The sequence below is a fragment of the Haemaphysalis longicornis genome, unplaced genomic scaffold (genome assembly GCF_048455015.1).
Source record: "Haemaphysalis longicornis isolate Haplotype H1 unplaced genomic scaffold, Haemaphysalis longicornis Haplotype H1 scaffold_3, whole genome shotgun sequence".
NCBI classification, from domain to species: domain Eukaryota; kingdom Metazoa; phylum Arthropoda; class Arachnida; order Ixodida; family Ixodidae; genus Haemaphysalis; species Haemaphysalis longicornis.
Genome location: NW_027526335.1, coordinates 34006700 through 34019686, shown reverse-complemented (window position 1 = coordinate 34019686; position 12987 = coordinate 34006700). Strand labels below are relative to the sequence as shown.

Below are 12987 nucleotides of genomic sequence, written 5' to 3'. Positions count from 1 at the left end.
GAGTCGCTCGTTTTTTGCGTGTTCCTGTGAGTGTCTTCGTGTCTGCAAGTTTTGGCAATGCCAGAGGAAGTACGCTGAGATGTCGTGCGCGTGCAAGTGCTGTGCACCTCGATGCCGCGGCAACTACACTGGTGACACGAAGGCACACGTGTTCAAGTTCCTGGGGAAAGAAAGACTGACGAATGCGTACACGCGGTGCCCCGAGAAAACGCCACTGTCACTGAGAATTCCAGGGTAAGCTTTTCTTTCATTTTGGTATTCGCAAGGGGAACGCCCTATAGGAGGCGCGCAAAGCGATCCAAGATGGCTATCCTAAGGAGGATCGGGGGGTTCCATATACAGACCGCCCGTTATGTGCGCGTTGAAAGCAAAGGGAATGGCTCTACTTTTTAACGTCGTTAGGTGGCGGTGACGCCATATTTTAACGGCTGTCCTTCACTTAGATGTTACGCGCCACATTGGAACTAAAGAACATTTCGTCCCACAAGCGAAGGTGAAGAGATATGGCAAAAGCCGCTCACGTCGCTTGCTGCGGCGATAGGGCTGCCAGCGCTTGATCTGTGACGCTACAAAGTTTCTGCCTGCAAATATCGCTGGTTCACTATAGCCACCGCCACAATTAGTAGAGTTCGCTCATTAGCGGTACGGACATATCAGAGTACGCGCCGAGCTTACTAGGTGTTTTATTAACGCCCGTTTACTTGACTAGGTCTGTTCTACCACCAGCGAAGGCAACGATATAAACGTTTCCAACCAAACTACCTATGCGTGACGTTGTCTTTTTGTTTAAAACAATACCGAGCGGTTGACGCCGTGGCAGTGGTAGTCGCATTGCCCCATATTAAAGCCAATATTTTGATAAGACACACTATTAGTAGAGCGTTGGATGCTGCTTATAAAAAAAAACATTTAAACCAGCCAAAATAATTTGCTGGCTCCAGATGGGAGCTGATTAAACGCTTGAACGTATGCAGAATGTTAATCTGCTAACCAGCTTGAGCTACTTTGTATCACCTAACGTTTTAAGTGCGAATGCACTTCTTAAGCGACCCTGAACCTGCGTCCACCGGCGATGTCCGCGCACGTGGAGATGGGCGCGCGCAGCCTGGCCGCTGACATGGCACATACCCACGTGGGGGATTGGCCAGGAATCTCCTCGTTTTCCTTGGCAACGGGGGGAGATGGGCGCGCGCTGCCTGGCCGCTGACATGGCACATACCCACGCGGGGGATTGGCCAAGAATCGGGCGTGAGAAGGGCTAATGCACCTGCTTAAAGGAGTACACACGAAATTTCAAAGCTGAGATCCGCTCTAGCAATCAAGTACAACGACAACACAAATAGGTGTCTGTGAATAAATGCATCTTTCTTTCTTTGTAGTTGTGTGTGTGTGTGTGTGATCTCTCTTTCGCGAACATTACTGAACCGCGCAAATTCAACTCGTGCATTCGCACTTTCACATTCTTCCCATCGGGGAAATGCGGGGAATTTTCTGCATAGCTGGAAGCGGCTCTCTGAAACAAGAAAATGCAAGGAAGAAACAAAATTCTTCGCGTGTAAATCATTAATTGTAATGCTGGTTCTAAACTAGCGCGCCTGGGCAAGCCTGTTGTCTGTGAAATGTGAGTTGATCGCCAAGGTGTCCCAAAATCACAAACTGCCCTCGCTGTGTTGTACGGGCAAACAGCTTCGTTAATATGAGCCCATAATATCTGAAAACACGTCCGCACGATGCGCATAGCAAAGAAACGGTCAACAGCGGTAGGTTTTGAAAACAGATTATGGTTCAGCGTAACATCTCACTATTAAAATGTGTTATGCCTGCGCTCTCACACCCTTGCTTTGCTATGTAAGAGCATGAGCACGAAGGAAATGAAATTATAGCAACGTTCTTATCGTCCCTTGCACAATTAGGGCGACGGACATCTGCGACCTGGATTGAACTTGGGATATGTATACAAACGTCAAGTAAGGGTGACGGAAAGTAAAGGCGTCCGCCCTGTAACAGCGGAGTTGTTGTTTATACGAGTTGGTACATAATTTCAAGGATTTGAAAGCATTGCACGAAGACGAGGGACTAACATCACAATACACACCATGCGCACTGTGTTCGGTTCGTGTTTCGATTCCGAGTTTTAAATGCAGAGCATTTCAGTAACTCACGATGTCACCCGCGTTGACGTCCGTAGTCGTAGTCCGCACCGTCGTCGTCCGCACCCGTCCCCCTACACTATATAAAAAAAATACTATCCGGCGCCTGGTTTCGATCCCTGGACCCTGCGGGCGGAACGCAATGTACATGGTGCTCTACCCGCTGCGCCACAAAGCCGACACAGAATGGGAGGCTACGAACGCGCCTTATATCCTTGACTCATTCAAACTACGTCAAGAAGCTGCTGATACAACGCATTCACTACCACCAACTCCCAAAACACTAAACGTTAACGCAATACACCCATGCCCTATGCGACGCATTTACTCGAGTCCCCCTCGCGGGGAGATGGGCCCAATTTTTTTGTGCAGCGCGTTGAAATTTGCACGCGGTGTATCAAGCACGAGACCCTTCAGAACATAACATGCATCCGGTGAATGTTGTGCTTGTTATCACGTGAAAACGGCGTCAAAATCCCTGTGATACTTCGGGCGAACGCTGCGGGCCACCGTGCGGTCTCCGACGTTTCCGTCGCTCGCCGATTCTCCATGGAGTGATTTCTCCTGCTGCCACCACGCGGCGCCACCGTCTACGCGCCTTGCGAGTAGAATTGCTCTTTCATTGCAAAAGTATACATTTGCACGTGTAACTGGCTGACAAGCCGCGGATGAGGATATTATCCGTGTAGCCTTGCAGCCTAAAGTGGCCATATTTCTCAGACCAAAAAGCTGGACGGGGGGGGGGGGGTAAAAAAATTAAAATTAGCAGTTGCTTAGCTCGGCTTTGCCAGGGCATACGTAGCGTGAGCTAAGGTTCAGCTGGTTATTCTTGGTTCTTGGGTTTCCTGGTTGTCTAGGATTAGCTGATTATCATGCTTACTGCTGCTAAAACGATTTCCAATCCAGTCCAGTCACTGCTTCTCGCGCATGCGCAGCACAGCTCTCCAGGAGCCACGTGAAACGGCTATCAAGCGGCTCTGGCGCAACGGAGGCGCACAGCTGGGCACGCGCCGGCGCCAGTGCGTCTGCCGCGGGCTATGGCGTCACTCCTCTGGAATGCGCACACCGGCGAATGTGCAGATCCACTTCTCTACACACCCGTACTCCAGTTGGATTGGATTCCAATCCAATTTAATCCAATCCAGTGCTCCTCGCGCTTGCGCAGCACACCTTTCAAGGTCTACGCGAAACTGCTCAACCTCGGCCAGTGCAGCTTACGCTACAAAATGCGGCACACGTAAACACGGTTTAAACTTTTTATTGCTGATCTGCCCCATGCGGCCTTCCTTGTTCTTGCCAGCAACTGGTTCTTCTTGCTGGAATGAGTTGCCCTCAGCAGTGCTTCATTTTCGCTGATGTGTCCGTAGCACTGGTCACACGTCATGTGCCCGTTTACCTTGAGCAATAGCATTGCTTTAAGTGTGGCCATATGAAGCTGCGTCCTCTCCGCAGTCCACATCTTGTTCATCAGGGAAAACACCCTTTCCACTGGTGCGCTTGTGCCTGGCCAGCACATATGGTATACTCGACGATTCCCTGATGTTGTCAAGGCACGTCATTTGTCTCGAAGTGCTGATGCACGTCCACCCACCGCTCCCCAACCGGTTTCTTTTCACTCTTCCACTCCTCCAGCTTTCCGGTCGTGAGGTATCGTGAAACGTTGCAGACCTCGTCGACTAATGCGTTCTCATGAATAGAGAGATGAGTGAACTGCCAGGTTATGAGCTGCTCACTTTTCTGCACGTCGTCCCAAAGTGGCGCTGACTCGAGAGAAGCCCACGAGAGATTACTAATCTCATCAAACTGGCTGCGCCAACGCTCGAGGTACGACGCGCAGGTCTGGTAGAACTTCTTTGCAATGTCTGGTACCAATCCTCTTCGCACTTCTCCTTCTCCCTCGAGTGACGTTATACTTGAACGCGCACTTAATGGCAAGAATGCCCGCTGCAGCCTGTTTTCGACCTTAGTGCGCGGCTGGCTCACGGCTTTGTAGATTTCAATTTCAGGTTTTACGTCTCCTTCAGTCTGTAACACAGTAGCTTGGAACGTAGCAGCTTGGCTGTGCAGAAAGTAGCGCCACAGTTCTCCACATGCATCTTCAAAAAAATCATGATCGGAGATGGGCATTTGTCTATCGACAAAAAGTAGGCCTTAGAGGCCGGAAAGAGCTTGAGAACCCTCTCAACAGCTGACATAAATGTCCACCACCTGGTCTTGCTGTAGCCCAGAAGTCGCTGGTACTGCACTGACGGGTAGTCGCAAAACTCTGAACGATTCTACCCTCACTGTATGGATGTAAAAGTAGGAATAGATCTTAACAATCACAGCTTCGATGTCAAGTGGCAGGCAAATGGCGGCAGTCTGGATGTTGTTGTGGACTACGTGTGCTGCGCAGCCAACCTCGATTGTCTTCTGAGGCAAAGCATCTTGCATTCTTGAGAAGACGTTGTTCTTGCCGTTCCGCGCGGCACCACGGAAGCTGCAGTTGGCATTGTCAGCACTAAATGCAACCAACGTCGACGCAATGTTGTTGGTTTCCAGCACGTTTATAATGTACTGGCTCGCCGTGATTGAAGTCTCACCTGGCGAGGTGTCGACACCCAGCAGCTGCGTTTGCGCCTCCTGCCGCAGAGCTGAAGTGGCGGATCATTATCGGAAACACCTTCCTATCCTTTGGCTCGATGCATCACAGAACACCGAGATGAATTTTGCACCCTGCAGGTCAGCCTTGAACTCGTCTGCTGCAGAAGGAGCAAGCACGTTTAAAGCTATGGCTTCGGCCTTCGTGCGGGCACAGGAGAACAAAAGCTTCTGCAGTAGTTTCGAGGTGCAGTCCATTGACCGGTTGGGGGCGACAGTGTGAAATGCAAACACGCCCTTGGAAGCTGTGAGCTTCGGCTCCTTGGGCACTTGCGGATTGGTCTCGGTAGGGGGAATTAGTTCCGCGGGCCGGCCCTCGCCACGCCCGTGCATTCGTCACGGAGGGGTGCGCCTCCTCGCCCTACCGCGCGCGCATCGGGTCCCGGTCAACACGGTAACCGCGCGGCCTGCCTTCCGCGCGGCCGGCCTTCGCCATGCCCGTTCTTTCCCTCCGCTGAGGGGCAACCTCCTCGCACTCCCCGCGCGCGCATGCGCAGTCCGGTCCCGCTACCCGCTAACCTTAGCGTAGCGTACGGGAGCCGCTATGCTAGGCAGTTTTAGCATATCGTTACCGGGTTTGCGTTACCGTTTCCCGTGTTACCGGAAGCGCTGGCGACGGTGAAGCCTGTGCCGGTAAGTTACCGTTCGCGGTAACTCTCGCGCTGCGCAGTCTACTCCCGCAAACACGGTAACGATATGCTAAAACTGCCTAGTTTTAGCATAGCGGCTCCCGTACGCTACGCTAACGTTAGCGGGTAGCGGGACCGGAACTGCGCATGCGCGCGTGGGGAGTGCGAGGAGGTTGCCCCTCAGCGGAGGGAAAGAGCGGGCATGGCGAAGGCAGGCCACGCGGAACTAATCCACCCCACCATGACGAATTTGCTCTCCCCCAGTCGTGCCCCGCTACCCGCCGCCGTAGCGTTAGCGGACGGAGCACGCTATGCTAAAACGGAACAGACGGACAGCTGAAACTCTAATATTTTGTCGACGAGTCTTGTCGACGTTGTCGACGTTGGATTTGTCGACGTTGGATGTAATGGCACGATGGATGTATTGACATGCTTTTGAATGCAGCTGCGCGTTGTATGTAGTTGCTGGCTGGATGTGGTGGCGCGTTGGATGTAGTGGCACGTTGGATGTAATGGCACGTTGGATGTTGTTGCTCACCCTTCCAAAGAGGAAAGGAGTAATTATGGCAGCATCGATAGACCCTGTCGGGACGATGACCCCCTTCCCTTCTCGTGGCTTTGTTGTGTCCCTCTCCGTCGGCGGGAGCGAGGTGTGGCGTCCGCCGACGCCAGCGAGTCGCAACCGTTTGTATGGGCCTAGCCGGCGGCGTTTTACGCGGCGTCAGAGAAGGCTTTCCTGTCCTCCTCCTGACCTTTGGGGACGGACAGTGGGGGGGGGGGGGGGGGCAGAGGCGGCTTCGCTTACGACCGCTCACGCATCCTTCAACGAGTTCGTCCGGAGCTGTGACCAAGAGCGGTCGCATCAAGACTTGTTCCTGTGGTGGTTCCTGGGCGCCTGAGGATTTCTGAGGATCCTTCTGAAGATTTTTTTTATCCACACCTTCTCGTTTCCCATCCCGTTGTCGCCCCCGTGACCTTTTTCGCTTCCGTGCGTTCGTCGGAAAAAAATAGTGCCTTGGCACCCCGAATGGGTTGCCTTGGCTAGCCGAACCTGCAGCGCCGAATTAGCCACACAAACTGCAGCGGCGGCCCAACCCAAGGGAGAGAGTTTTAGGCGATCTCCCGGACAAGCAGGCGCCATGCACGCTCGTTCCCCTCTTCCCGTGCGTCGAGAGGAATTCGGGAAAACAGGTGGCTGACCCCGTGCACGGCGAACGTCCATCGGTATTCCGTAGCCCCTTCGGTCCAAAATCTCGGTACAGAACAAAAAAATTACGGGTTTTAAAGAACTTTCGGTGCATGAACACAAAATTTTTAATTTTTCTTTTATTTTGATTTGTGTTTGGACAGGATCTCCAAGATCTATTTTTTTAAGGACGCATCTGCGCTCTTATTGTGATTATTTAACGCCTACTTATGAATCCGCATACTTTTCAAGTGATTTTGTCTAAATGTTTGTTGAGGATAGTTCCTCGATCCTCTTTCATTTGCTTGCTTTTCTTGTAAATGTTATTTGAATTGATTATTCAATTAAAGACATTCTTTTTCAACGTCCAACGTCACTCATATTCGAGGACGCTGCTTTGACGTGCACGATTGCTGCGGAAAATACTTGCGCACTAAGCGTTCTTCCGTGCTGTTAAACAAAGTAAAAACCTAACTTATAAATGATAATGAGATGGTTTAACGCTGCAGTTAGAAAAAGATTATCAGTCGGAATAGTAGCATTAAAGTGTTGCAAAAATCAATGTTTTGTTTATTACAAAACTTAGAGTCTCTCGAAAACCCGTCTGCACCACCTGCCGTTCTCATGGCGGCACTCGAATTAGGAGTGATTAACTCGTACCAAACAACACTTACACGTGGAATAGAAGGCGTAGCGTTGCGCACGCTGCCCGCTACGCTAAAATACTCCATTCACGGAGTTCAGTCAGACTGCGTTAAATTAAGCCTAGAAATAGAGAGTTTTAGTATAGCGTTTTAGCTGTGGCGTTAACGTTTGCGCGCCGCAATCGCAAACGGATAGCGCGTCGCCCGCTACCGTTATCGGCGCGCTAAAGTAGTGCTTTCCGCTATACTAAAACTCTCCAATGTAGTTATGTTCGGCAACAGGGCATTACGCGCTGGAAGCAATGCAACGTTGCATGTGGTGGCGCATTGGATGCACTGACCGAAATTGGATGTAATTACACGGCTTTGGACGAAGTTGCTCGATGGATGTAATGGCACGCTGGATGTAATGGCGCGTTGGATGTAATGGCACGTTGGATGCAGTGGCGGAAATTGGTTGTGTCTGCTCGTTGGATGTAATGGCACGGTGGATGTAACGGCGCGAAATAGGATGTTTCTGCTCGTTGGATGTGATGACACGATGGATGTGTTGGCCCCAAGCGATTGAGGGGTGCTGGGGGGGGGGGGGTGCATAAATCCCTGACGCGCGCCCAGTTACTCGAAACGCGTAGGCTATGTTCTTGTGCATTGGGGGCACGCCCATATTAATGTGCTTCCGGGCGGCTCTGGGCACAAGGCCCAGCAGCTTTCTCCAGTTCACCGGCGGCCCGACGCGCACCTGCCTGCAATGTGCAGCAGGCGAGCGCTCGACACCGAGGCGGCTGCTGCTGTTTTATTTGCGGACGGCGTGCAGTAGCGGAGGCGTATCTTTGCGCCTGTAAATGCCAGCTGCCCTGTGGCTAAAAGTCACTTTGCCACGATGTTCACCTGGCACGTCCGCTCGCTTGTGCGAGCAACCCGCTGCCGACTCGTGTCCAGGGGATCGTGCTGACTCGGATGGCGAATATTGGTGGCGCTCAAGGCATGACCTGCTAAACTTTCCCCGTCTAGCTCGTCTTTGTGTTTAATGCCGGGCCGTGAAGCGTGATGTTCGGATAAACCAAATGACCTTAATTTAGGTGTGTGATGGAGAAAAATAAGTTGCACGTCTACAATCTTAAGTTCGTGGTAGCACAGAACCAAAAAAGAGAAAGAATCGGCGCTTCGTGGAGATAACACTCCCTCGCACAACTTTACTGTATGCATCAGCAAAATAATTTTTTAGTGTTTTTGGGGTCTTGATGCTTCAACATCGTCCTTGCTATCGTCGCTAGTCTGTCCAGAAGGAAGATTATCGTGCAACAGCAAATTTTACTTACTGCCGCATAACTTGCCTCCAAGAGTGATTCCAGTTTGGTAGTGCGTTCCTTTCGACATGCCATGGTAGTTGACAAAAAAGCATTGGCTCATGTGGTAAAGACTTCACCTTTAAGGAGCTTCCCGGACATCATTTCGACGGTCTTGAGAACCTTGCGAGCTCTCTGGTATACTCTTCTGTGTTCACTCGCTGATAGCAACATTTGGTCATCTACGGTGATCACTGCGCCGGTATTGTTTCTGAGAGTTCTCCAATTCTGCGTATGCGGAGCACCAGAATGCTCTCAGCCGGCGTGTCCCACGCTTAGGCGCCGCTGACGAGGGAGCAGTCAGGAAAGGTTTTAGCAACGCCGAGTCCAGCAACCGAAGTCGAGGATTGGCACAGCAACCCTTTATCCTCAGCGGCCTGGGCGTTATTCTCTTCCAGCGATCGGGTGTCAACGCATCCGCCGTTTACGTGTCAGACAGAGAGCCGTCGGAGCGCGACGTGTGTTTGTGTGCGCGTGCGTGCGTGCGCACACGAACCGCCGCCAAAAATCGCCCTTTGAGGGCACCGAGACTCCCTTCTGTTTGTGCCCTACTCCAGTTGCTGCGCCCTACACATATGTGTGCAAATAAAGTCTTCAAGTGAACCCCACACTGTCACATCGTTCCTTGGATGCCTCCTGCGTGTGCGGCTTTGCCGCCCCTTAATGTAACGCGCAGTAGAGCGTGAATTTGTTAATATTTAAAAACAAGTTCACGTCTGCAGTTTTCTGGGGTATTTTCTGCAAAGAAAGCGCTGCACCAGGAAGGTACGGCAGTGCGCTAGGTCGTTTCTTGTTTGGCTCCAACTGCGCACATCTTGTTGCCAGAAAGCTTATAGATGGATATTTTTCGCACCTAGATCTGCCTCGTTTGATTCTCTACTTCACCTGGCGCGTAGTGTAGTACCACGTGCGGTCACGGCGTAATATATATAGAGTCGTCAACGGGAGATGTGAGGTGCCATTGGGAAGCATAGGAATATCAGTTGAAATGTTCTCCGTCACCTTTGACTGCAGTATTCTGCACGAACTCACTGACGTGCATGCCACTAAGAGTCTGCCACGCGTAGCTATTATTGTGGCCAAAGGATTGGTTTTTCTTCGCCGTGTGCTGTTTATTTTTTGGCGTGAGCTGCCTGCTCTTCGTGATTCTTATCCTAACCAACTCGTCCTGTGATTGGGTTTACTTTTAAGCGAATCAACAGGGCCGGTGTCACGCTTCAGTACGTGCAGTAAGGGCCTGCCTTTGTAGTGGTGCAGTGCTCGGATTTCGGGTACAGCGGCTTCCTAAACAGCTCGGCTTGTCTCCAGGATGTGCGGTGACCCCTGGTTCAGAGATGAACGGCCCAACGTCAAGGGTGGCCAATGTGACCGGGGGACGGGGAAGCCGGTTCGGCGTTACCGTAAGGCTTCATGTGTCGCTGCTGGATGTTGCAGAGTGTAGAGGATAGGGAATTTCTGGTGTCCTCCCACCATAGCGCAGCTGGTGCCGGACTAAGGCCGGGGCCGACCTTTCCACAAGCCGTGTCGTGGCCATCGTGGAGTGCTGTATCAGCGAGCAGTAATCCTGCGTGTCATTGTTTGTTTTGCACTAGTGGTCATCTTGCTGGCACCAACGTCTGGCGTGCGACCATTCGGACGTGCGTCCTCGACCGTGTGAATTGAGCCCCGCAGTCTCAGGGGGAAGGGTCGTCTTTGGCAGTAAATAGGCGGCAGCGGGACGGTGAGATAGGCCGTCGGACGCTCATGCGTCGAAAGTAGGTCAACGGCGAGCGTCGGCAAGTGTAGTTGACCTCGCCGGCGAGCAAAGTCTGCTGCTGCTGCCGTCCCCGGCTGGCAGTCGTCGCGGTTGAAAACAGGCCCCGTAGCCGGCCCCATTTCTGCTTTCCTTCGTTTCGGTTCCGCGCTGTGACGACCGCGTTCTTGCGGGAAGCCATTGCAGCTTGGAAGGAAAGGAGGGCGTTTCCGCGTGCGTTGTGGAGGTTCATTACGCTTGCTTAGTTTGCCCGCGGGCCTTGCCGTGCGGATGGTAGTCCGGCACCTTATCGTGGAAGGGCGTGGAGGTGGTCCCGAGAGCCTTGGGACGTGCGCCGAAATCCTGCTTCGCCTGCTCTGCGTCCTTCTTTCCTACAGACTTCAGTGTACATCACTTACCGTGCGAACGTGTTTTGTAAAAATGCATTCTCCCTAAACTTTGGATAGTAGTACTACCCAAGTCATTAGGTACTGTTGCTGGTTTATTCATGAACTCCAAGAGCTCAGGTGGGCATTGCATACGGTTCTGGGGACTCGCCCGAGTGGGATAGAGCTCATGTCCTTTGACGGGCGCTGTGCATGCCTAGTCAGTGACCTTGTTAGAAAACGGCGTCCGTCCGATCTTCGGAACCTGTACCAGGGTACAAACGTGGATCGCGGCTGCAGTCCACATCGGTCCAGTGGTAATCAGCAACCCCTCTGCAGTCCACGAACACGGATACTGCATCGAGTTATGGAATAGTAGCACAGCTTGGGGCCTGCGATTCCGGGCAAAAAAAGCCAATACTCGGGGTTTATTTAAGTAGTTGAGGCAAAGAGCTGCGCCATCACCTGGTTTGCTTGAAGAAGGTCTGGCAAAGGCACTACCTTCGTGTGCGGAAGCTCGTCTTTGCACGTGTCCAACGTCTCACGGCACTTGGCGAGTCCACTCAAAACCCCCGCGAAGGCTAAAGTTAAAGCGAACTGCAGTCAGCCAGCCTTCATATGCCTCCGCTTCAGAGCACTGATGCGAAGGAAGGGAAACACTGCCTGTCCCCAGAGAAGAACCTGCTTCGAGTGCACAACTTTCGGGAGCCTCGTCGGAGGATGTCGGGAATGATCCGGGAGAAGGGGATGAGTCGAGAGGGTACATTGGGGAGCAAGTAATGAGTGCGGCCGCAGTGCGGTTAGTGACTTTGCCCGAACGCTGGTCGGCGTCGCGTCGATGGTGCTCGGGAGGAGAGAGGTGTGCGGCCGCTTCTGCAGCTGCTCCTCTCCTCCTTGGCTTCTTCGTGCTGTTTGCCGCGTTTGGGCTTTGGGGCTTCGCGGCTCGTGACGTGGGAAGATGGAAGCAGTGGGGGCGGATCGATCAGTTTCCGCCCTGATACGCGGGTTGGCAGCCCTCCAGCGACGTGTGCGTGCACCGCGGCTGAGGGGAGATAGGGCGTCGGCCCAGCAAGAGGTGCAGCAGCCGTCGGACCCGGCTTCTTTTTTCCCCCCTCGGGCGTATTGTTTGCCTTTTGCGTTCGTCTGTGCTAGCAGGAAATCGTGCAGGAAGGAACGAGGCGCAGATATTGAACAGGCACCGCGAATTCTTTCGGAGGCAGTGCGATGGAGGTTCACGGAAAATTGTCGACGAGTGACTGATCGCGGGTGGCGGGAAAGAAGGCAAGATTGGAGAGTTTCCAATCTGATGTTATTGGACTTGTGTTTGCAGCCGACCCTCAGTCAATAAGGGAGGGAGGGGGGGGGGGATAAAGTAGAAAATGCGTTTATTGGACCATATACTAAAACATTAGTTTTAATATTTATGCTTGAACTCGATAGGTGAAGAGTGCTAATTGAGCAAAGAGGGGGCCACCGTATTTTCACTAAGCTGACTGATGACGTCGGCGTTGATTACAAGCGCGTATTTCCGACTGGGGAAACCGAGAGGAGCGAATGGAGAACGGATAGATGTCCTGCCGCTGTCGGGAAAACGGGAAGCCAACCCTTCAAGCGCAGTGGGAAGCGAGGGCGTGTTGGGAGCGGTATTAGAGGGTCATCCCTGGTTGAGAGATGAACGGCCTAACGGCAAGGGTGGCCAATGTGACCGGGGGTAGGGGAGGGGGAAGCCTGTTCAGCGTTTCCGTGGCAACGGCCAATCGATTCTTTTCAGCCTGTTCTGGTGTTTGCGCGCTGTGATGTTCCATGTGCGCTGCTTGTACAGCTGGCGTGGAGAGGGTGGCGGCCGGGGCAGCAAGGGGGAAGGGTCGGTGGCCTCGTCCGGAAGCGAGATAATAAACTGTGGTACATCTGGCTGCCCGGAGTGATTGCTTCATGCTTCGACCGGCTGGCTGAGGCGTACTATGGTTCTTCCCCAAGCTCTCGTTGGAAGATTGCGTGCCGTTCGCAGGGAGTCATATCGATCCGCAAGGCGGCGCTGCGTGAAGCTTCCTCAAATAGGGTTTGGACGAGCATCTCGCTCGCTGTAAGCTGTTTTCAGTTGCGCACTAGTGTGGTGGTGGTGGAGGATGAGGGGGAGGGGGCGCCTTTGTGTTCTTTCATCCGTCGTTGCGGCTGCACTGACGATGTCCGCATGGGGCTGACCAGGCGTGCATGCGTGTGAACATAATTTTTGAGGGGCACGTCATTTAGTCGTGCATATAGGCACGACTAACC

General features: G+C 52.7%; 1 protein-coding gene across 8 annotated transcripts in view; it reads left to right on the top strand.

Moving 5' to 3' along the window:
* The window catches only part of LOC144174242 (E3 ubiquitin-protein ligase TRIM33-like), a 156797-nt gene that overhangs the window by 72747 nt on the left and 71063 nt on the right, over positions 1–12987 (top strand). Inside the window, exon 1 of one of the 8 annotated variants that reach the window (XM_077702815.1) lies at positions 87–234. The exons of the other annotated variants lie outside the window; for them this stretch is intronic. The gene's annotated coding sequence lies outside the window, so the exon portion shown is untranslated. Of the gene's footprint in view, positions 1–86; positions 235–12987 lie in introns of those variants that run through there. 8 annotated transcript variants of the gene reach the window in all.